Source organism: Pelobates fuscus, chromosome 8, assembly GCF_036172605.1.
Source record: "Pelobates fuscus isolate aPelFus1 chromosome 8, aPelFus1.pri, whole genome shotgun sequence".
In the NCBI taxonomy this organism is placed as follows: Eukaryota; Metazoa; Chordata; class Amphibia; order Anura; family Pelobatidae; genus Pelobates; species Pelobates fuscus.
The window spans coordinates 164,756,725-164,779,992 of record NC_086324.1 but is presented as its reverse complement, the minus strand read 5'-3'; the positions used below and the strand labels follow the sequence as shown (position 1 = coordinate 164,779,992).

General features: G+C 42.7%; 1 protein-coding gene across 3 annotated transcripts in view; it reads left to right on the top strand.

Annotated features, from left to right (window-relative positions):
• Nucleotides 1-23,268, top strand: part of RAI1 (retinoic acid induced 1) — a 129,183-nt gene that overhangs the window by 41,871 nt on the left and 64,044 nt on the right. The window contains exons 1-2 of one of the 3 annotated variants that reach the window (XM_063430671.1): nucleotides 1,384-1,545; nucleotides 9,759-9,836. The exons of 1 other annotated variant lie outside the window; for it this stretch is intronic. The gene's annotated coding sequence lies outside the window, so the exon portion shown is untranslated. Of the gene's footprint in view, nucleotides 1-1,383; nucleotides 1,546-9,758; nucleotides 9,837-23,268 lie in introns of those variants that run through there. One more of the 3 variants, XM_063430670.1, reaches the window with a different exon arrangement.

Here is a 23,268-nt window from a genome sequence, read left to right as displayed (position 1 = left end):
AGCGCCACCTCAAGCAGGCTTTCTATAGCTTAGCATTATAAACAGAAATATACACAGATACCAGTGTCTTGTCCTCTTTCAGGCCAGGATACATATGTATTGATATATATATATATACAAAGTTTTGTGCACATGGTGTCTGTTAATTACTGCACTTTATCAGTTTGATCCCCGTGATGAGTTGTGGCCATTTGAAAACAGCGTTTAAAGAGTTACTCCAATCACCATGACCACTTGGGTGGTTTGAAGTGGTTATGGTGCCTGGACTCTTTATCTGCAGAGTTCCATAACTCTGCACATCCAGTAGTGTCATTGGAAGATCCTCAGAGAGTTCTGGGCTGCCTAATGTAAACTCTGTGCATGTTTGTGTTTTTGGGCTCCGTGTGCCATTCATTGGCTGAGAGTTGTCAGCTGATGCTGTCAGCTTATTAATGGTAACTGCCTTGACTTTTGCTCTGCAGGGCATCACCAAGGAGGAGAGGAGCTTCGGAGCTCGGTGAGGACCCACGTAAGAGGGCAAACTATTACTAAATGGTTTGTCCCATTACTGGGGACTGGTCCAGGGTACTCTTAACCATTACAGCTGGCTTCAGTGGTTATGGTGCTTCTAGTGACCTTTTAAGGTTTTTTTTAATCAACTTCAAGGCTATCTTGGCCTGGTTAGTGAATAAGCCCGTTAGTCAATGAAGAATTAATTTAGTTTGGTGTGTTCAAGCTGTGACTTCTTGGTATTATAGTTTGATGGTCCCTTATTGAATATATTTGTGATTATTTTTAAGAAGGACTAATCGCTTTGTGTTTGGTAATGCAATCTCCATTCCTTTGCCAACTGGTCCAGCCATTTTCTTCCCTGAAGACACAGTATTAATGACAAGGTCCTGTCTTTTCAATATCGTTTTTTTTTTTATTGTGAATGTCAGGTATATGTGAAAGGTCCTGTGTTTTAACCAAAAACTGTACCCAGATTTGTGAACACGAGAATCTGATTAGTAATTATCATAGCAGATCCCTGCTTAGCATAACAAAGGCTTCTTTCTAATAGAAATGATTTAGATATACTTGATATATTCTGATCTCATGATCCCCACTCGTGTTTAAAAAAAATCTCAAAATTATCGGTCTCTATTTATAAACATATGCCCATCTGAAATATGACTTATTCTCCACAGTGTTAATGGACAGGTTATATAATCTCAATATTTTATCCAATTAATTGACTCTCTGTTTACATCATTTTATAGATCTAGTGTCGTTCTCTATGTTTAGATTTCCATAATTTATTTACAGCAAAGATTGATAGAACTAAAACCACTATAAAACACAATTAGGATTTGACTTAACATTAGTTATTTGATTTGTTATAGGTATCTATAAGTTATTGGCTACTGTACCGACCAATGGACCCCATCCCCGTGCTCAAGGTACACCAAGAGTCCAAGATTTTAGGCAACTTCCAGTTCTGCTCCGATGAGGAAATTGTTGAACCGTGGACCAGTGTTGTACCTTGTGACCTGGGTTAGATATCACAGGCCTTAGAATCTTTAGGTAATCTCATTGTATTTTTCAGTCGTTTTTAATCCTCCCCCCATTAATTATTCAATTATTATTCAATTATGAATTAAGTCTCTTATGTTCAGCTGCTGACAATGGGTCTATAGCCAGGGGATAATCCGTTTTTAAGAAAATCGATCAGTTCAAAATGGAGGTGGATCTTGTAAGATCATTTGCCATTTTTAGATTGATTATCTGGTGAAATATTAAATAATCAATCTCTATTGGCAAATGATCTGGCTGCGCTGACTGACAATCCGCCGTTTCAACCTAAAGGTTTCTGATCTATCTTTGTTGATTGACTTCCATCCAATGCTGCAAATTACACATTAATCAGTCCGATTGGCGGATATTCAATGATCAGGGTTGCCACATCTCTCTTCTAGATTCAGGAAGGTTCTAAGATATTCATGCATGAGAGCTGTGTTGAATGAAATGTCTGGAGTTTTCCGTCAAGATACAATCTTAAAACAAATATTTTGTATAAGTCTCCTCTGTAAAAATAACAGTATGACGATCCTGTACCACCAGTCTAATAGTTTGGCAGCATGTATGGCGTGCCCTACCTCCTGACTTTTTAAAAAGTACACTTTCATTTTAGGGGTGTGACTAGGGAATAGAGGGATTGTGGAAATGTTTAAACTTATCGATTTATTTAACATTTATTTGTGCACCTGAACGTGAAAATTTTACATTCCGCTACAACAACAAAAAGTCCAGGCCCCAGAAAGAGGGCGCTTAAAGGGACACTATGGTCACCAGCACAACCGCAGCTTATTGAATTTGTTCTGGTGAGTAGAATCATTACCTTCAGGCTTTTTGCTGTAAACTGTCTTTTCAGAGAAAATGCAGTGTTTACATTACAGCCTAGTGATAACTTCACTGGCCAATCCTCAGATAGCTGTTAGAGATCCTTCCTGGGTCATGGCTGCCTAAAATGCATCCAAACATTCAGTATCTCCTCCCTCTGCATGCAGACACTGAACTTTCCTCATAGAGATTCATTGATTCAATTCATCTCTATGAGGAGATTCTGATTGGCCAGGGCTGTGTTTGAATCATGCTGGTTCTGCCACTGATCTGCCTCTTTGTCAGTCTCAGCCAATCCTATGGCGAAGCATTGGATCAGGCTACCACTTCTGCTGATGTCAGCAGGCAGCTTCTTTTTCTGAGGCAAACAGCATGCAGAGTTACAGCTTCAGCCTTAAATACAGTAAGATTTTGCTATATTTATGGAGGCATGGGGGACCGAGGGGGACTAGATGGTGGTTTTAACACTACAGGGTCAGGAATACATGTTTTTGTTCCTGACCCTATAGTGATCCTTTAACCCCTTAAGGACACATGACATGTGTGACATGTCATAATTCCCTTTTATTCCAGAAGTTTGGTCCTTAAGAGGTTAAGCTAGAAAAGAACTTTCTCCACTCTATCGGGACACTTTGGAAGTGTGTAACACTGTTTGTGTAAGGGACCATTGCAGGGAAATTGTAAAATATTTTTCAATAAGGGCAAATACTGATAAGCACCGTGATACATGGTTGCCTCACACGAGTCCCTTGGGGCAGCTGGATGAAGCCAGGTCTGTCATCGAGGGTCATACTTGAAGAGTGATTGGGGTTAGATCTGTTCTGCAGATAGATCTGCTCGGAGTACAACTGTTCCCAATCCACACAGCAAATTAAAATCAATCTGAAAGGCCTTGTGCTGTATGTGTCAGCGATGCTGATCCTGCAGTCCTGAGCTCTCAGACTGATCACAGAACAATAGGACACACTCGTGGTCAGCCTGACGGTGATCCTGGCAATTAGGGTTTGGGTGGGAAAAGACCTGCACACATGACCTGTCTGGAAACGTTGGGATCTGGCTCCTGCAGCTTCAGAGGGACTTTGGCTGATCGGCATTCGCTAAATAGGAAGGTTTAATAGAAGGGCTGGCTCAGCGGACGATTCCACTCACAACGAGCCAGCCAGTGGGTTATGTACCTCTAGAAATGCTCTCGTAGTTCTGACTGATTACTGAACTTCCGGTACTCTGTTACCCTTTATCCTGCGTGGAGACCTCCCTAAATTCCCAATAGTTTTTTGTTTTTTTTTGGTATTGGCCTAGACTTTGTAAATCATTTTGCAAACCAGTAGCTGTTTTGCTATCTAACCCCTGCGCCCCCAACTCTGTTTACTCCTATTTTATTCTGCAAACAGGGAAATGTAGACTATGAATATGACAGCTGCAAAAGGTAGGCTAAAACAGCCCAAGATGGGAAAACGTGGATCATTTATAAATTGTGATAAATTGGCTATTTTGGCATAAACGTCAACACTTCAAGCACCATAACCACTGCAGTGTGCTGTAGTGGTTATGAAGTCCGGAGTGAATGGTGCTGTCCAATGTAAGTAGTTAAACCGTTTTAGAACAATTTGACGTGTTATTTGGGCTCCGCCAGGCACCGCTCCCTTCCTCCACAAAAGCCTTCAGGGGCCGCTGACTTTGCACGTCAGGTCTTAAAGGGACACTGTAGGCACCCAGACCACTTCAACCCATTGAAATGGTCTGGGTGCCAACTCCCATCATTCTTAAGCATGTAATAATTGCAGTTTTTAAACAGCGGCCGCTGGTGGCGGAGGAGCGTGGACGGAGCTGAGCCAGCACCGAGGGACATCGGCGCTGGACCCAGTTAAGTGACAGGGACCCCTCTGCAACACGGGAGGGGTCCCTGACAAATGGGGAAGCTACAGTGCCAGGAAAACAAATTTGTTTCCCTTTAACTCAGGAGAAGGAGCATCTTTTTTAGAGGCTGCAGGTTGCGGCATCCTCCAGACCCCAGGTAAAACTGTTCTAAAACGATTTAATACTTACACTGTGAGATCTCCATAGCACTCCTAGCACCATAACCACTACAGCACACTGTAGTGGTTATGGTACCTGGAGTGTTCCTTTTAAGATTTGCAGTTCCTTTGTCACAATATTCATTTCAGAGGGCAAACTGTTGGATTTGAGAAGATGCCAGATTTTTGTATGGATTTACAAATCCCGGTGTTACAGTCTGGAGAGAGAGGATTTAGGTGTGGCTAAAAGTGATGAGAGAAGATAAGGCTTTACGAAGCGTGGCATCCCGTGCTTTGAGAAATCCTTAGTAAGCGCCATGAGAACACATCAGAACCCTGGCAGACAGTGTGGTACCAAGTTTATTATCTATTCATATTACTCAACCTTCGTTACCATGATGATAAGACTCCACTCATGATATCTCTCTCATTCTGCAGCCGTACAGTTATAGATACCTGTAATAAGGCACTCTGGAGCTGTCATCTTACAATTTGCCATCAGCAAATTGCGATCGTTCTTAGAACGTGTTTATCTGTTTGGCTTTTATTTTTACTGATTCCCAATAATGGAAGGACAGCCATACCTAGCAGTTCCTGCGGCTTTTTACATTTTTATTTTTTGTTATGGATTTTGCAAAAATCCTTTATTTCCTTAATACATTTTTTTTTTTTTAAATCGTTGTGCTTATTGCCATACAACCATGGTTATTCATGCATTCTAATGCAGGTATCCATCAACTCTGAAAGGGATGGTATTACCGAAACAATCCGTAATGTAAGAAATCTTTCAGGATATTTTTTTGACAGTAGTAACAAATAACTTTAGATGCACACAACTCTGAAAATTGTGAACTACATTATTCATAAGAATCTAGTTTCATGGGGACTGTTGTTCCCATCATTTGAATTGGCAAGAGGTACCTTGAGACTGTTGCATTGTCTGTAGGAGGCCGTCTTCAGTACTTTAATGTTAACTGCACATGCTCAGTTATGGAATGTGATTATATATGCAGTATTGGTAGGCCGTCATTATGGCAGTGACAGCTGTCTTTGCTGTAATAGGTATGTCTTGAATATTGCTAGTTTGCATAAAAATAACATAAAACCAACATTTTACTGTTTGGAAGAAATTGCTGGTGGTTTCCATAATTACGTGTCTGTGTCATGTGAACTATTTTTGGTAGACTTGTGCACAAATCCGTTTTACCTGTGACAAACGAATAACATTTCTTAATGTGTGCCAGAACCAATTGATCCGTCAAAGATTTACATGACCAATCGATTAGTTTGAGTGTCGATTAACAGGAATTTTATTTGTTTGTCGCAGGTGAAAAGGATGTGCGCACAAGTCTAATTTTTGGGTGTCCTGGGTCAGCACATTGATTGGGTACATGTGGGAGAGTTTATGTTAAGGGACAATTGTTGCCCATATAGTAATTGTATCCTCACAGATGAAAAAATTAGATACTTTTATCTCTGATGGCAGAATTCAGGGATCTGGTACGACCTTCCCTATTCTGGCCAATACGAGAGGTCACTGCACCATCCTATAGACCAGATTAATGGAGCTTGTGATCGCTGAAGAACTGTTTTAGAGTTACTGTGATTGACAGCAGAGCCTCCCAAGAGGTTCCAAAGTTTCCTGTCTCGGCCTCTCCAGGTCTCCTGGACGAGTGGTATGTTTTTCTCCACTGAGAGAAACCAGACAGCAGGTTTTTGAGATAACACTATGAATTTATTGCTAGGTAATAGTCAATGTCAATGGTTTGCTTATAAGTTACCTCAAAAAGGTCTTCATCTGCCATGATTACTTCCCTCCAAAGGCCACTTTTGACATCCCTGCATTAGGCTAAAGGAGATGGCTATCCTGCTGCACTTTACAAAAATACTATTGACAGCCGGCACCCCATGAACAAGTTCCAAATACTGAATCCTTTATTCCCTCTTATAGGAGAGTACCAGAACCTTTCATTCCGTATTATAGGAGAGTACCAGAACCTTTATTCCTTATTATAGGAGAGTACCAGAACCTTTATTCCGTATTATAGGAGAGTACCAGAACCTTTATTCCGTATTATAGGAGAGTACCAGAACCTTTATTCCTTATTATAGGAGAGTACCAGAACCGTTATTCCGTATTATAGGAGAGTACCAGAACCGATATTCCCTATTATAGGAGAGTACCAGAACCTTTATTCCGTATTATAGGAGAGGACCAGAACCTTTATTCCGTATTATAGGAGAGTACCAGAACCTTTATTCCGTATTATAGGAGAGTACCAGAACCGATATGCCATGTTATAGGAGAGAACCAGAACCTTTATTCCCTATTATAGGAGAGAACCAGAACCGATATTCCCTGTTATAGGAGAGTACCAGAACCGATGTGCCATGTTATAGGAGAATCTTTATTCCCTATTATCAGAGAATGCCGGAACCGATATTCCATATTATAGGAGTGTACCAGAACATTTATTCCATATTATTGGAGAGTACCAGAACCGATATTTCATATTATAGGAAAGTACCAGAACCTTAATTCCCTATTGTAGGAGAGTACCAGAACCTTAATTCCCTATTGTAGGAGAGTACCAGAACCTTAATTCCCTATTATAGGAGAGTACCGGAACCGATATTCCTTGTTATTGTTATAGGAGAGTACCAGAACCGATATTCCTTGTTATAGGAGAGTAGCGAAACTGTTATTTCATATATTAGGAGAGTACCAAAACTGATATTCCCTATTATAGGAGAGAACCAGAACCGATATTCCCTATTATAGGAGAGTACCAGAACTGATATTCCCTATTATAGGAGAGTACCAGAACCGATATTCCCTATTATAGGAGAGTACCAGAACTGATATTCCCTATTATAGGAGAGTACCAGAACTGATATTCCCTATTATAGGAGAGCCCCAGATCCGATATTCCCTATTAAAGGAGAGAACCAGAACCGATATTCCCTATTATAGGAGAGTACCAGAACCGATATTCCCTATTATAGGAGAGTACCAGAACCGATATTCCCTATTATAGGAGAGTACCAGAACCGATATTCCCTATTATAGGAGAGTACCAGAACCGATATTCCCTATTATAGGAGAGTGCCAGAACTGATATTCCTTGTTATAGGAGAGAGCCAGAACTGATATTTCATATTTTAGGAGAGAACCAGAACTGATATTTCATATTCTAGGAGAGTACCGGAACTGATATTTCATATTATAGGAGAGAACCAGAACCGATATTCCCTGTAATAGGAGAGTACCGGAACCGATATTCCCTGTTATAGGAGAGTACCGGAACCGATATTCCCTGTTATAGGAGAGTACCGGAACCGATATTCCTTGTTATAGGAGAGTACCGGAACTGATATTCCCTATTATAGGAGAGTACCAGAACCGATATTCCCTATTATAGGGGAGTACCAGAACTGATATTCCCTGTTATAGAAGAGTACCAGAACCGATATTCCTTGTTATAGGAGAGTGCCAGAACTGATATTTCATATTATAGGAGAGTACCGGAACTGATATTTCATATTATAGGAGAGAACCAGAACCGATATTTCATATTATAGGAGAGTACCGGAACTGTTATTTCATATTGTAGGAGAGAACCAGAACCTTAATTCCCTATTATAGGAGAGTGCCTAAACCTTTATTCCCTATTATAGGAGAGTACCAGAACTGATATTCCCTATCATAGGAGAGTACCGGAACCGATATTCCATGTTATAGGAGAGTTCCAGAACCGATATTCCCTATTATAGGAGAGTACCGGAACCGATATTCCTTGTTATAGGAGAGTACCGGAACCGATATTCCTTGTTATAGGAGAGTGCCAGAACTGATATTTCATATCATAGGTGAGAACCAGAACCAATATTTCATATTATAGGAGAGTACCGGAACTGATATTTCATATTATAGGAGAGAACCAGAACCGATATTCCCTGTTATAGGAAAGTACCCGAACCAATATTCCCTGTTATAGGAGAGTACCGGAACCGATATTCCCTGTTATAGGAGAGTACCGGAACCGATATTCCCTGTTATAGGAGAGTACCGGAACCGATATTCCTTGTTATAGGAGAGTACCGAAACTGATATTTCATATTATAGGAGAGTACCAGAACCGATATTCCCTATTATAGGAGAGAACCAGAACTGATATTCCCTATTATAGGAGAGTACCAGAACTGATATTCCCTATTATAGGAGAGAACCAGAACTGATATTCCCTATTATAGGAGAGAACCAGAACCGATATTCCCTATTATAGGAGAGAACCAGAACTGATATTCCCTATTATAGGAGAGAACCAGAACTGATATTCCCTAGTATAGGAGAGTACCAAAACTGATAGTCCCTATTATAGGAGAGAACCAGAACTGATATTCCCTGTTATAGGAGAGAACCAGAACTGATATTCCCTAGTATAGGAGAGTACCAAAACTGATAGTCCCTGTTATAGGAGAGTACCAGAACTGATATTCCCTATTATAGGAGATAACCAGAACTGATATTCCCTTTTATAGGAGAGTAGGAGAACCTTTATTACCTATTATAGGAGAGTAGGAGAGAACAATCCTTAGCACAGCAGAGTACTGGACCGTTTACACTCTAAAATAAATCGCTGGTTCTGAATTCACGTACCTCCAGTTGTGCTCCTTGTTCTCCAGTGTAATCACGCAGAGCGAGGGAAGACAGTCTTTCTTTCCATTCTCACACCTTTCTGCAGGTGACCTTGGAAGAGTTAATGAATGAGAGCAGTTTGGATCTTTTATTGATGGAGCACAGGAAGGGAATGTGGATGAGAGAGCAGGAGGTACTAGTCTCTCTCTCTCCCTCACTCTCTGCTTCTCTCCTGAGGATATCAAGCAAAGAGTAGAGCTCTCCAGCTCTCCGTGACCCTTCACGCTGGCATTTCAGTCCTCAGCTTGCTTCCTGATTCTTATTCCTGGCACAGACAGCCAGTCATACACACACACACACACACACACACACCGCACACACATATCCAAGCACAAACAAAAAAACGCAAAGGGGGGGCAAGCCACCTACTCCCCAAACAAAGGATGCCGTGCCAACTGCATCCCTGCACATCCTAGCCCCCCAACCTGATATCTCAATAGACACTGTCAATGACCTCCCCCCTCCTCTCTCCTCCTTACTATGCTGTCTGCTTTCACACCCCTCCTTCTGCCTATACATTGTCAGGCTGGATGCAAGAGCGGCCGTTCCTAATTACCTCTTATCCCCAGTGGGTTGTGAATAATCGCCACTGAGGAGCTATGAAGGGTTGCTGAGGAGGATAAAAAAAAAAAAATAGGAATTGTCTTTCATTTCTCACAATCTTTTTTGTTTTTTTTGTTAAGGACATAACCTGGTCACCGTACTGTGGAAGAGACGCAGAGACGGTGAACGAAAAGCTTAGGACGCCAAATAAAAAAAAGGTATTTTATTTTTTTCCTGTGAGTGTGCGGTTCTATTATATTCTGCAATGTATCTGGGAGTATATGAGAGAATTTACATGGGCATCGAGGGCTACCCATTTGAGCGAAATAGTGGTGTGCAGTGTCCTTTTATCGCAGGAAACGGTTAATATATATCTATGGTAAGCTGTAGTCTTAATGGTGAGGAAAGAATCCAAAAGTTTTTAAAACCATTCATTTTTCAATTATAAAAAAAATAGCTGTCACTAATCACACTATATGATTGTATTTAAGATTTTGGTTGCTATTTACTCTTCAATGGTGATATTAAGATGAAGTATTTGAGTGTTTTGTGGGCTTTTATAGATGAACTGTCTAAACTGTTCGGTGTCAGAGGTTTGGGCAATATTGTCCACCATTTGGCACTAAACGCCAGTAGTCCTGCCACCCTAATTCCGCAGGGTTGATGCACCCCATAGGGGGGCTGGGTTTGCAAAAAAAACTGTTATGTCCAAAATATACACTGTACTTTATGCAGACACCTATTATATAACATCACATGCCAAGGGTGCAAAATAAACGCAATATTTTATCAGAGCAATTTTATTGACTGTACATTTCCTAAACCTGAGTATTTGTCAGGTGTTGGCTGCCTTGTCTAAGAGCATTTACTGGACTGCAACTCCCACTGCCTGCAGCCATCTAGTGGTTTGCTCTGGGTAATGGGATTTTTATTTCCCATTAACAGCCGCTGTAAGTCCATAGCGTGACTACTCTTGACCAATTTGAATATTGTTTGCTTTTTTCTTGAGTGTGAAATTCATTTTAGTCGTATTCATTTCTTTTCCTTTTTTTTTAAAGCAATGAATTGAATTGCAATATTTAATTTCTCTCAAGTTTGATGAGACTTTATTCTGGCATGGCTGACACTCGCTGTGCGGGGGTGTAACGATATTAGCAGATTTTATATTGTTTACATGGAGGCTGTTGTTATGGGTAAATATACAATGCATTGCGGCAGGGTCAATATAGCACGAAAATAGTCAATTTACGTAGGAGCTATTCTCCTGAAGGTCCATACGCTGTATGATTTGCTGGGATAATAGCAGGATATCAAGATTGCTCATTGCGAGTTTAACCTCTTTATTGCTGCTCTGAAATGCATCAGGACATTTTCTTATTCTATAGATGTTCAAACTAATAAAAGAGCTTGTATTGGCCCTCGGGACGTGATTCAGGGTTTCCCGCAGTCCCTTCCGTTGGACTCTTCTGTAACCGCTGGCACATCGGGCATTTTATGGGTTCCTACTGATACAGTAACAAGCCATTTGCCATTTTGTTTCCTTTGGGGCAGGGGGTTGATTGACTTTCACCAGGTCTGAATTACTGCAATGAGATTCCCAACCTGTTTATAACAGGACATGACATTTCAGTAACCCTTTGGGTCCTGCAGTGCATTGTGCCCAGCTCTGGTGCTCAGACAGATGATATGCCGCCTCTTGCATCAGCAAATCAGTTAATCAATAGTAGTAATTGGGGCAAACATCCCTTTGGCCGCGATGACGTTTGTCATGTTACTAAAAGCACTTGTAACAGAATCCAGTAGAATATGACATAAAAATGCAAAGGGATTGATAGATTGGCTTTTAGGAGTGAGTGCTAATGGGTAAATACATTTAGGGGGGGTTGCCATTGCTTGGCAATAGATCAAATTATTTATACTGAGTATAAGACCAGTTTAGATAAATAAATATTGTTTTCCGATAAAATTCAGCGTCCCCGCCAGCGTCATTTACAAACCGTATACACCTGCCTACCTGCCAAAAATCATCCCTCGAGACAGTCCTTCTACAGTACACAGACTGCAAGGTGTCACAAGTGCATATGGTCCTATTACCTTAGTACTTCCCACACTCTATTCTTTGTCTCTGTCTTGCACATTCTTTGCACACACCGTGCACACTATTTTTGTACCTGTCTTGCACACACCTTGCACACTTTTGTCTTGTACCTGTCTTGCACACACTGAACACACCTTCCACACTATTCTTTGCACCTGTTTTGCACACTCCTGGTACACACCATGCACACTATTTTTGCACCTTTCTTGCCCACACCTTGCGCGCTCTTGTATTTGTACCTGTCTTGCACACATCTTGCACACTATTCTTTGCACCTGTCTTGTACACACAGTGTACACTATTTTAGCACCTGTCTTGCACACTGTTTGCACACACCTTACACACTCTTGTCTTTGTACCTGTCTTGCACACTCTTTGCACACACCTTCCACATTCTATTCTTTGCACCTGTCATGCACTCTATTTGCACACACCTTCCACACTTTTGTCTTTGTATCTGTCTCGCACACCTTTTTTCCACACACTTTCCACACTCCATTCTTTGCACCTGCCTTGCACACTCCTTGTACACACTTTGCACACAATTTTTGCACCTGTCTTGCACACTCTTTACACACACCTTGCACACTCTTTACACACACCTTGCACACTCTTTACACACGCCTTGCACACTCTTTACACAAGCCTTGCACACTCTTTACACAAGCCTTGCACACTCTTTACACAAGCCTTGCACACGCCTTGCATTCTCAACTCTTTTTATCTGCACTTGTGCAGTGGTTTAAATGTCTTGTTTTTCCAAAGTCTCCTATTCTTTTAATGCATAACAATTTGTTTATCAGATAAAGTTGTGATTTAAAGAAAGGACAGGAAAATATTTGGAGCTTCGTAGATGAAAATATACATGTATTTCGGATTAGTTAAGTTATGGTATTTAATTAACATAGAAGAAAGATTATTCTTTTTTTGTCATTAACATTTCAGTGCTTCTCTCCTGCGTAATATGGAATGGTTTGATATTCTGTGCCAGTGACTTCTTACCAAAGTTTCAATGCCTTTAGTGCCATAGAGATTGGCACTGCACAGCTACCTGCATGGCTCTAAGACTTTGCCTGGGGCAATTGATTCATGATGCCAATTCACATATGTCAGATAAATATACAGAAGGGATCCCATGGCAACAGATAAAATATTTGGAGTTCAATATTGTTTTGCAGAATTTGTTCGCGTCTTTTAAAACCATGATTATTCACTGGGCAACCTTTAAAAATCAAAGGGGAGTTCGGTAATATTACATGTAGAGGTTTCCTATCCCTGCAGCGCACGCTTTGTACCCCCTCGCTGACCCCCAAGAGACAGATAACATAATCTTGTTAGCCTGAGATACAGTGTTGACATGAACTTGATTTAGGACTACCCCAGCTGATCCCACCTCCATCTACCTCTTTTAGGGGCAGCAGATTATTTTTGCAGGAGTCTTTAGAAATTGGGAATTGGGATTCTTTTTTAAAAACAGCCTCACCGTGATCAGTGCAACAAGACCATTCATTGCCATCAACGAATGCTACATATTCTCTGCAATGCAGCAGGAGGCTAAAAGACTTGAATTTATGGGGTTAACAAGAAATACCACTTTGGTGGGTACATTAAATTGAGTTATGTTCTTAGATGTCGGAGCTATGATTTTAGATATTTCCCTTATGATTTATGGGTCCAAAGATGGCTTGGTGGTCTCTGCTCGACCAGACGACCATTGTTTGACCTGGAAAGATTGAGCTCTGAGGTTTGCACTGTAGGCTAGACAAGCGTTGCTTTGTTTTTGCATTGAATTAGTTAATGTTTAGTATATGACTTGATATATGACTCACAAAGATCCAGAAATAGATTTGAAGCCAAGAACTTATTTGGTTACAGTCCAGCTCCAAGTTCAAGTTTGGAAACATATACAAATATTTAACCTCTCTTATAGGGACCCTCTAGACCCCTAAGGCATTTCAAATTGCTGAAATACTTTGTGTGAAGAGTGTGTTCTCATTTTTTTTTTCTTTTATTAGAAATTGGCACTTTTTAAAATTAACATTGTTACACCCCCCTGGCTGTCAATCAGACAGCAGGCCTGTTACTTCCTGGGTTGGTTATCTTAGTTGAACTAAACTCAAGGCAGCTATTGCTCAGAACACCTGCTTTGCAAATACATCTCATTGAGCTGCATATAAAAGTCTATGAAAGTCTAGCCAGGGTTAGGAAGGGGAGGGGGGAGGAAGGGGTGGGGGCTTGCAAAGGCTGCAGACAAGAAGTCTGCAGCATTAAAAATATGTTGATAAATATACCCCCAATGAAAAAATGCAAAATGAAATTCATAAATGTTTTAATTGAGGCTATATCTACTAAAAAGAGATTTTCATTTTTATTTTTTTGGGCAATGGACTGCCCCTTTAAGGTAAACCACTTAACTAGGCCATTTGTTGGCTCATTCTTGAGCACAGAGCGCAGACAGTTACTCAAAGACCTTCGTGATTGAAATCTGAGCTTCAGAATCAGTGTAGAGTTTTCTTGTTTTATCAGTAACCATGTGCCTTTGGCAGTGGTCACCAGAAGGTAGACGCTAGTTGCACCATAACTACCACTCCAGATGCTTTTCCAGCCTCACGGTTTGAGATTTGTGAGTAAAGTGGGCACATTTTTTACTTTGAGTATTAGGGGTGTGCAAATTTTCCCAATGTCCTACCCTGTTTAGAACCTAACCCCCCTGTCCCATTTCTACATCCTAGCCCCTCTTTTCTGGCAACTTTGTGCTCTGTAAAAGTCTATCGAGAGTAGTTTGATCGGTAAGGTGACATGATATGAAGTAATGTAGTAATGATAGGAATCTTCATCAGTAGGTTGTGAAGTCACATATAATGTGCCAGAGGGTTTATTTTTTAAGAGGGGGGTACTTATCTGGAATATCATGTACTGTAACCACTGGAATAGATTATATTATTGATAAATTGGTAAAAACGGAACGGTCACTTGTTTATTTTTTGCACCATCTATTTGTTGTGATATTCATTTAAAAAACCCATCATGTATCCATTTTTAATTTGCATGTCTTGCTAGACACGGTAATTAGTTTAAACCTTGCTGTGGTGTTCGCATAGAGCATGGAGCGTTGACACTATCAGAGGAATGTCTTGGGCCCATTAGGACTTATGGCATGTCCGTATTGCTGCCATTAGTGCACCAGCGGCACAATGACTTTATGGGGTGACGAGGAAGCAGGTAAGTCATTTACTTACCTTAGTTGCTTTGTTTAACCCAGTAAGCACTTTAATAGAGACACTTACAGAGAGGTGATAATTCTTCTCTAAATGATTACTGACGGTCACTAAAACATCGCTGTATGTGTTACTTCTCTAGGGCTGTCAGATACATCCACACAATCCAAAAATGTTGAGCTTCAAGAAAAGAACAATACCAAAACAGGAAGAGGGAACTGTATTTGGGTACCAAGGAGGGAATGCCTCTATAAAAGAGAATCACTCTATATATGGCACACATGGGAGCAGGGAGTACACTCTTGCATCATTTAATATCTCAGAGGAGGCTTTACATTATCTTTTTTTTTTTTGGGGGGGGGGGGGGGGGGAGAGGGGTGAGGATCTTTATTAAACAGAACATGGGTTATATATGATATTTCTTAGCATTTAGGAATCATCAAGAACATTCCACTGGTTTCCATGGTGATTGCTCTACGTTCATAACTATTCACCAGAAGGACCTTCAAATATTTGCCGCTGTGGCATTCTTTCATTTACGCTCTGGCTCTGTTTCTGCTTTTTTGTAACACTGGCACAAGGTTTAACAATAACTCTCTGTGAAATAGACTTTGGCACTTTCAATGGAACTGTTCTTTAGATTGTAAGCTGGTTTGTCCAGGGCCCTCTTCACCAACTGTTCCCGTATGTCATACGTGTTTTCTTATAATTACATGTTTGTTTTGTTGCGAAATAGGTTGCGCTATATAAATAATTGTAATTGGTTTTGACGATACCTGACTGTTGAACGTCCTCAATAACATGGTTGGTATCTACTAAACTAGAAGAGAATGCTGTCACCTTTGGGGTACAACCTGCAGAGCTCTGCGGTCTCCCTAATCTGCCCATCTGCTCGTTCACTAAAAGAATGACCAACTTTATAAATATTAATCAACGGGCAAACTCAGCACGGTGTATTTTCTTACTAGTGGAATGCCAGGGGTTTACGTTAATTAGCCCCGTGTATCACATTTGTTGACCATGGGGATTATACAACTTCCTCTGTGACTCTCTGAAGGTTAAAACCCAAACATACATATACATACAATATATACACTGCATTGTGTTTAATTGTTAAAAAGCCAAATCACAATACAATACCAAACTATACTTAAATATACAACAATCATAAACAAACACAAATACCGTTCATAGTTTCCGCACTACAATCACTGTATTAAGCCCTTGGAATGAAAATAAAAAAATGTATCAATATGACTAATTGTTACCTACTACAAATAGTTTAAGGAAATACAGTGGACATATAGCTAGCAAACAGGAATTCTAGAATTCACAAGAGTAAGTATCTACAAAGGGAAAGTACCCCTGACGTTTGGGTATAAATACATCCCAAGATTAAGCCATAGGAATCATCTGAAAGTAGGTAGGTCCTTCCATCGACACAATGGTAAGTTCGTGAAGATGGTGAATCACACAACGAATGCTAAGTGTCGAGTACCTGAGCAAGTTTCAACCATACAAGCCTATATGTTTTATAGACCGTTTATTGTCGATGCTTTCGGTGGGTTCTTCTTAATGGATTGGTTAAAAGCGTTTAACCAGCCTGCTGCTGGGTGCATGTTGGATGGACCAATATCCCTGGAATTCAATACATGACTATAACCAATCAATAATGCTAGCAACCTATTTCTTAAAAAATACCTTCTCCAATGTACAGACAGACCTACAACAGCTTGTCCTGCCCAGAAGCTAAAGGGTTTACGGGTTCGCCAGGTTTCTGTAATGACTGGACTCTCACTTATTAAGATGCTGTAACGAGCTCTGAACATCCTGGATCATTTTATCATTCATCTGAGAAGGGATGGGGAGCGAGGGGGGAGGAAAGCTGTATTTTAACGGGTAGGAGGAGAGCCTGATGCCCTTCTAATGAGAAAAGCCGTGAAGGTGGAGGGGAGGGGGGCAAGACTCGGATGTCTGAGTTTTGTAGTTAAAGATCAGTTGGAAGGATCAGGTCTGATTTCTGCATCGGTAGTAAGTAATGGGGGAGGCGTGAGTCCACGCTTACAGGGATATTAATAGGGTGGGCGAATATCGGTGAAAGACATTCACCTGGACAAGTCAATGCCCCATAGAAGATTCATTTTTGTAGGTGAGTTTTCTGAGCAAATAATTTTTTCTTAAACCTTGCTTGCATTTGCCAAAACAACATTTTAGGAGACTCCATTGTAAGGGGTGGGGGAGGGTAAAATAAAGCAAGTGAAGGGTATACAGGACCCCCTATAAAACAGGCACAGCTCTAGAAACTATTGGGCGCTTCCTAATCATGGTGGTTGAGGGCCCTTTAGTAAAACATTCACAGTGGCTCAAATACAATTTTGAAATTCTTGTAAATTCAAATATTACAATAAATAAAACGTACAAGAATCCTGATAGTTCAGCAATATTATAAACAAAGACCATGCATGACGCTCCGTGTTCGGACCTGCCCGTTCAAATAGCTTCCAAAAAATTGTAAAAAAACAAACAAACACAGTTGGAAATGAAGTAAACTCAAACGCCTATAACAGAAAGGGCAGCTGCGGGCTCCTGAAACACCCCTCCCTTTATCTTCTAACCCAACACGGGTTCTGTTTTGTTGCATTTCCAACCTCCTGATACAGCAATGACGCCACATGGAAACCATTTTGTGTTAAATGTTCTGATAATTCCTTAGCCTGTTAAAGCGGCGACTGGGGATGTTTAGGAGGGACAGTCCTTATTTTGTGCCCAAATCTCTCTGTCCCTCTTTTCTATCATAATGTTCCTCTTTTCTATGAGCTTCATATTGTTGGTGTGTCTGAGAGTATACGAGACCTCTATAGCAATAATACTCCCAGTAATGTGTCTTTAAACTATAATAAAAATGTTTAGAAATCAGGCTGTGTAAATAAATTGCTCTTGTTCTTGGCCAAACTGCGTTTATAGCTGAGAATTTTTTCAAATTTCATATATTTTTTCCCTAAATGTTGCCATTTTAAAATCGAGTACATTTCAGTGTTTAGTGAATAAGCCCCATAATGAATCGCTGACAGGGTATGAGTGACAGGGACTCTCTGACTGCCAAACCCCATAATGAATCGCTGACAGGGTATGAGTGACAGGGACTCTCTGACTGCCAAATCCCATAATGAATCGCTGACAGGGTATGAGTGACAGGCCCTCTCTGACTGCCAAATCCCATAATGAATCGCTGACAGGGTATGAGTGACAGGCCCTCTCTGACTACCAAACCCCATAATGCATCACTGACAGGGTATGAGTGACAGGCCCTCTCTGACTACCAAACCCCATAATGCATCACTGACAGGGTATGAGTGACAGGCCCCCTCTGACTACCAAACCCCATAATGCATCACTGACAGGGTATGAGTGACAGGCCCTCTCTGACTACCAAACCCCATAATGCATCACTGACAGGGTATGAGTGACAGGCCCTCTCTGACTACCAAACCCCATAATGCATCACTGGCAGGGTATGTGTGACAGGCCCCCTCTGACTGCCAAACCCCATAATGGATCGCTGACCGGGTATGAGTGACAGGGGCTCTCTGACTACCAAACCCCATAATGCATCACTGACAGGGTATGAGTGACAGGCCCCCTCTGACTGCCAAACCCCATAATGGATCGCTGACCGGGTATGAGTGACAGGGGCTCTCTGACTGCCAAATCCCATAATGAATCGCTGACAGGGTATGAGTGACAGGCCCTCTCTGACTACCAAACCCCATAATGCATCACTGGCAGGGTATGTGTGACAGGCCCCCTCTGACTACCAAACCCCATAATGCATCACTGACAGGGTATGAGTGACAGGCCCCCTCTGACTACCAAACCCCATAATGCATCACTGACAGGGTATGAGTGACAGGCCCCCTCTGACTACCAAACCCCATAATGCATCACTGACAGGGTATGAGTGACAGGCCCCCTCTGACTACCAAACCCCATAATGCATCACTGACAGGGTATGAGTGACAGGCCCCCTCTGACTACCAAACCCCATAATGCATCACTGACAGGGTATGAGTGACAGGCCCTCTCTGACTACCAAACCCCATAATGCATCACTGGCAGGGTATGTGTGACAGGCCCCCTCTGACTACCAAACCCCATAATGCATCACTGACAGGGTATGAGTGACAGGCCCCCTCTGACTACCAAACCCCATAATGCATCACTGACAGGGTATGAGTGACAGGCCCCCTCTGACTACCAAACCCCATAATGCATCACTGACAGGGTATGAGTGACAGGCCCCCTCTGACTACCAAACCCCATAATGCATCACTGACAGGGTATGAGTGACAGGCCCCCTCTGACTACCAAACCCCATAATGCATCACTGACAGGGTATGAGTGACAGGCCCCCTCTGACTACCAAACCCCATAATGCATCACTGACAGGGTATGAGTGACAGACCCTCTCTGACTACCAAACCCGATAATGCATCACTGACAGGGTATGAGTGACAGGCCCCCTCTGACTACCAAACCCCATAATGCATCACTGACAGGGTATGAGTGACAGGCCCCCTCTGACTACCAAACCCCATAATGCATCACTGACAGGGTATGAGTGACAGGCCCCCTCTGACTACCAAACCCCATAATGCATCTCTGACAGGGTATGAGTGACAGGCCCCCTCTGACTACCAAACCCAATAATGCATCACTGACAGGGTATGAGTGACAGACCCTCTCTGACTACCAAACCCGATAATGCATCACTGACAGGGTATGAGTGACAGGCCCCCTCTGACTACCAAACCCCATAATGCATCACTGACAGGGTATGAGTGACAGACCCTCTCCGACTACCAAGTCCCATAATGCATCACTGGCAGGGTATGAGTGACAGACCCCCTCTGACTACCAAACCCCATAATGCATCACTGACAGGATATGAGTGACAGGCCCCCTCTGACTACCAAACCCCATAATGCATCACTGACAGGGTATGAGTGACAGACCCTCTCCGACTACCAAACCCGATAATGCATCACTGACAGGGTATGAGTAACAGGCCCTCTCTGACTACCAAACCCCATAATACACCACTGACAGGATATGAGTAACAGGCCCTCTCTGACTACCAAACCCCATAATACATCACTGACAGGGTATGAGTGACAGACCCCCTCTGACTATCAAACCCCATAATGCATCACTGACAGGGTATGAGAGACAGGCCCTCTTTGACTTCCAAACCCCATAATGCATCACTGACAGGGTATGAGTGACAGGCGCTCTCTGACTACGAAGTCCCATAATGCATCACTGACAGGGTATGAGTGACAGGCGCTCTCTGACTGCCAAACCCCATAATGCATCACTGGCAGGGTATGAGTGACAGGCGCTCTCTGACTGCCAAATCCCATAATGCATCACTGACAGGGTATGAGTGACAGGCCCTCTCTGACTGCCAAATCCCATAATGCATCACTGACAGGGTATGAGTGACAGGCCCTCTCTGACTACCAAGTCCCATAATGCACCGCTGACAGGGTATGAGTGACAGGCCCCCTCTGACTACCAAACCCCATAATACATCACTGACAGGGTATGAGTGACAGGCGCTCTCTGACTGCCAAATCCCATAATGCATCACTGACAGGGTATGAGTGACAGGCCCTCTCTGACTACCAAGTCCCATAATGCACCGCTGACAGGGTATGAGTGACAGGTCCTCTCTGACTACCAAGTCCCATAATGCATCGCTGACAGGGTATGAGTGACAGACCCTCTCAGACTACCAAGTCCCATAATGCATCACTGGCAGGGTATGAGTGACAGACCACCTCTGACTACCAAACCCCATAATGCACCGCTGACAGGGTATGAGTGACAGGCGCTCTCTGACTGCCAAACCCCATAATGCATCACTGGCAGGGTATGAGTGACAGGCGCTCTCTGACTGCCAAATCCCATAATGCATCACTGACAGGTTATGAGTGACAGGCGCTCTTTGACGGCCAAATCCCATAATGCATCACTGACAGGGTATGAGTGACAGGCCCTCTCTGACTACCAAGTCCCATAATGCACCGCTGACAGGGTATGAGTGACAGGTCCTCTCTGACTACCAAGTCCCATAATGCATCGCTGACAGGGTATGAGTGACAGACCCTCTCAGACTACCAAGTCCCATAATGCATCACTGGCAGGGTATGAGTGACAGACCACCTCTGACTACCAAACCCCATAATGCACCGCTGACAGGGTATGAGTGACAGGCGCTCTCTGACTGCCAAACCCCATAATGCATCACTGGCAGGGTATGAGTGACAGGCGCTCTCTGACTGCCAAATCCCATAATGCATCACTGACAGGGTATGAGTGACAGGCCCTCTCTGACTGCCAAATCCCATAATGCATCACTGACAGGGTATGAGTGACAGGCCCTCTCTGACTACCAAGTCCCATAATGCACCGCTGACAGGGTATGAGTGACAGGCCCCCTCTGACTACCAAGTCCCATAATGCACCGCTGACAGGGTATGAGTGACAGACCCTATCTGACTACCAAGTCCCATAATGCATCACTGACAGGGTATGAGTGACAGGCTCCCTCTGACTACCAAACCCCATAATGCATCACTGGCAGGGTATGAGTGACAGGCCCTCTCTTACTACCAAACCCCATAATACATCACTGACAGGGTATTAGTGACAGGCGCTCTCTGACTGCCAAATCCCATATTGCATCACTGGCAGGGTATGAGTGACAGGCCCTCTCTGACTACCAAACCCCATAATACACCACTGACAGGGTATGAGTGACAGGCCCTCTCTGACTACCAAACCCATAATACACCACTGGCAGGGTATGAGTGACAGACCCCCTCTGTGTACCAAGATCTTTCGCCTAATCACTTCTGGGGCTGAGGACCTGAGCCTCTCTCTGTAAAGGAAAAAAAAAATTGCAAAAAAAATGAAGCTAAAATAGGAAGTAGCCGCACAATATAGAGAGTCAATAATGATTGCTGATTACTGATCAGTAAAAACCCACGGGCTTGAATGAATATCACACTTTGTGACATGCAAAAAGATGGCCCTGTTTGATAAATACTATGAAGTTCTTGCAAAATGAGGTCATACCGGCAAATTGTCCAAAATTCGAAGGGACATTCCCTGGTGTTTCACTTAAAAGTGTGCATTTCATTTTTTGAGACTTGCTAAATATTGCTTTTTTTTAATCTTTATTTTTCAATGCTTAGAAGAACAACATGCTTTTTACGCCATAAAAGCAGGAACAAGCCATCGTAAACATTGCAAATAAAACAACAATAACATGGCATATGAGTTAACAGCACAAAGTGGGTTAAAGGCCACTGGGGCTGGCCACTGGATGTGGGCATACAAAGCAGGTGGTATGGAACATGTGCAAGAGGGTAAATTCCTCTGAAGTGTGACCCACTGGTATTGAGCCTATGAAGCTTGCGTTCCAGAGAGTAATAGTGTGCTATGCAAGGTTAAACATAAAAGCATAATGGATAAGTAAAAGAAATAAAACATATAAAGAACACAGAGACCTCAAATAAATGCCTAGGAAGCCCAGATAGGAGCTAAATTGCGTCCATAGAAAAATAGGTCTATCTAAACAGGTAAGAATCCGATGCCCAGAATGGGAAAATGCAGTGAGCTCTCATCTGATCTGACAAAGGTACCAACTCGGAGGGAGTGAGGCAGGGCTACCTTCCAACCCCAGGCCTACATGGAGGCCGACATCTTGGTACCACTTACTCGGTGTCTCTGGGAGTCAAAGTCCTTCCCACAATTGGGGTGAAAGGAGACTGTGATGGTTTGTTGCCACCTGTGGTGGATAATCTCCATCTACGTGGACAATGCTTTGGGGGGTTACCTTTGAAGGCCTTCAGCCTAGGTGAGTGCACTTTGCGGGATACAGGTGGCTGTGGCAATGCTGTGCCCTAAGGGGCCCCGCTCACCTCCCGTTCTTAATTCCCACGGTTCTCTTCTTGTGGTGTAACCAGGGTGTCCCAGAAGCGTGAGAATATTCCCTTCAGCTTTAGCATAGACTGTATCACCGCAATCTATCTGGGACTTCTCAGAGGTAGGCTCATAAGGGAGAAGCGCAGCTGCCATCTTGCCACTCTCGGTTGCGTCTGTCATGCACATTGCTATTTGACCCTGGGTTCCACACAAGGAATAGTGCCCAGCCGGGAGGAGACGAGGAGCATCATGCGAGCAGCTAAGTATTGTGGGCCCCGCGTCGGGAGATCGTCCGCCTCCCCCAACCACCGGGCCCTCAGGTCTAGTAGTCCACACAGTCGG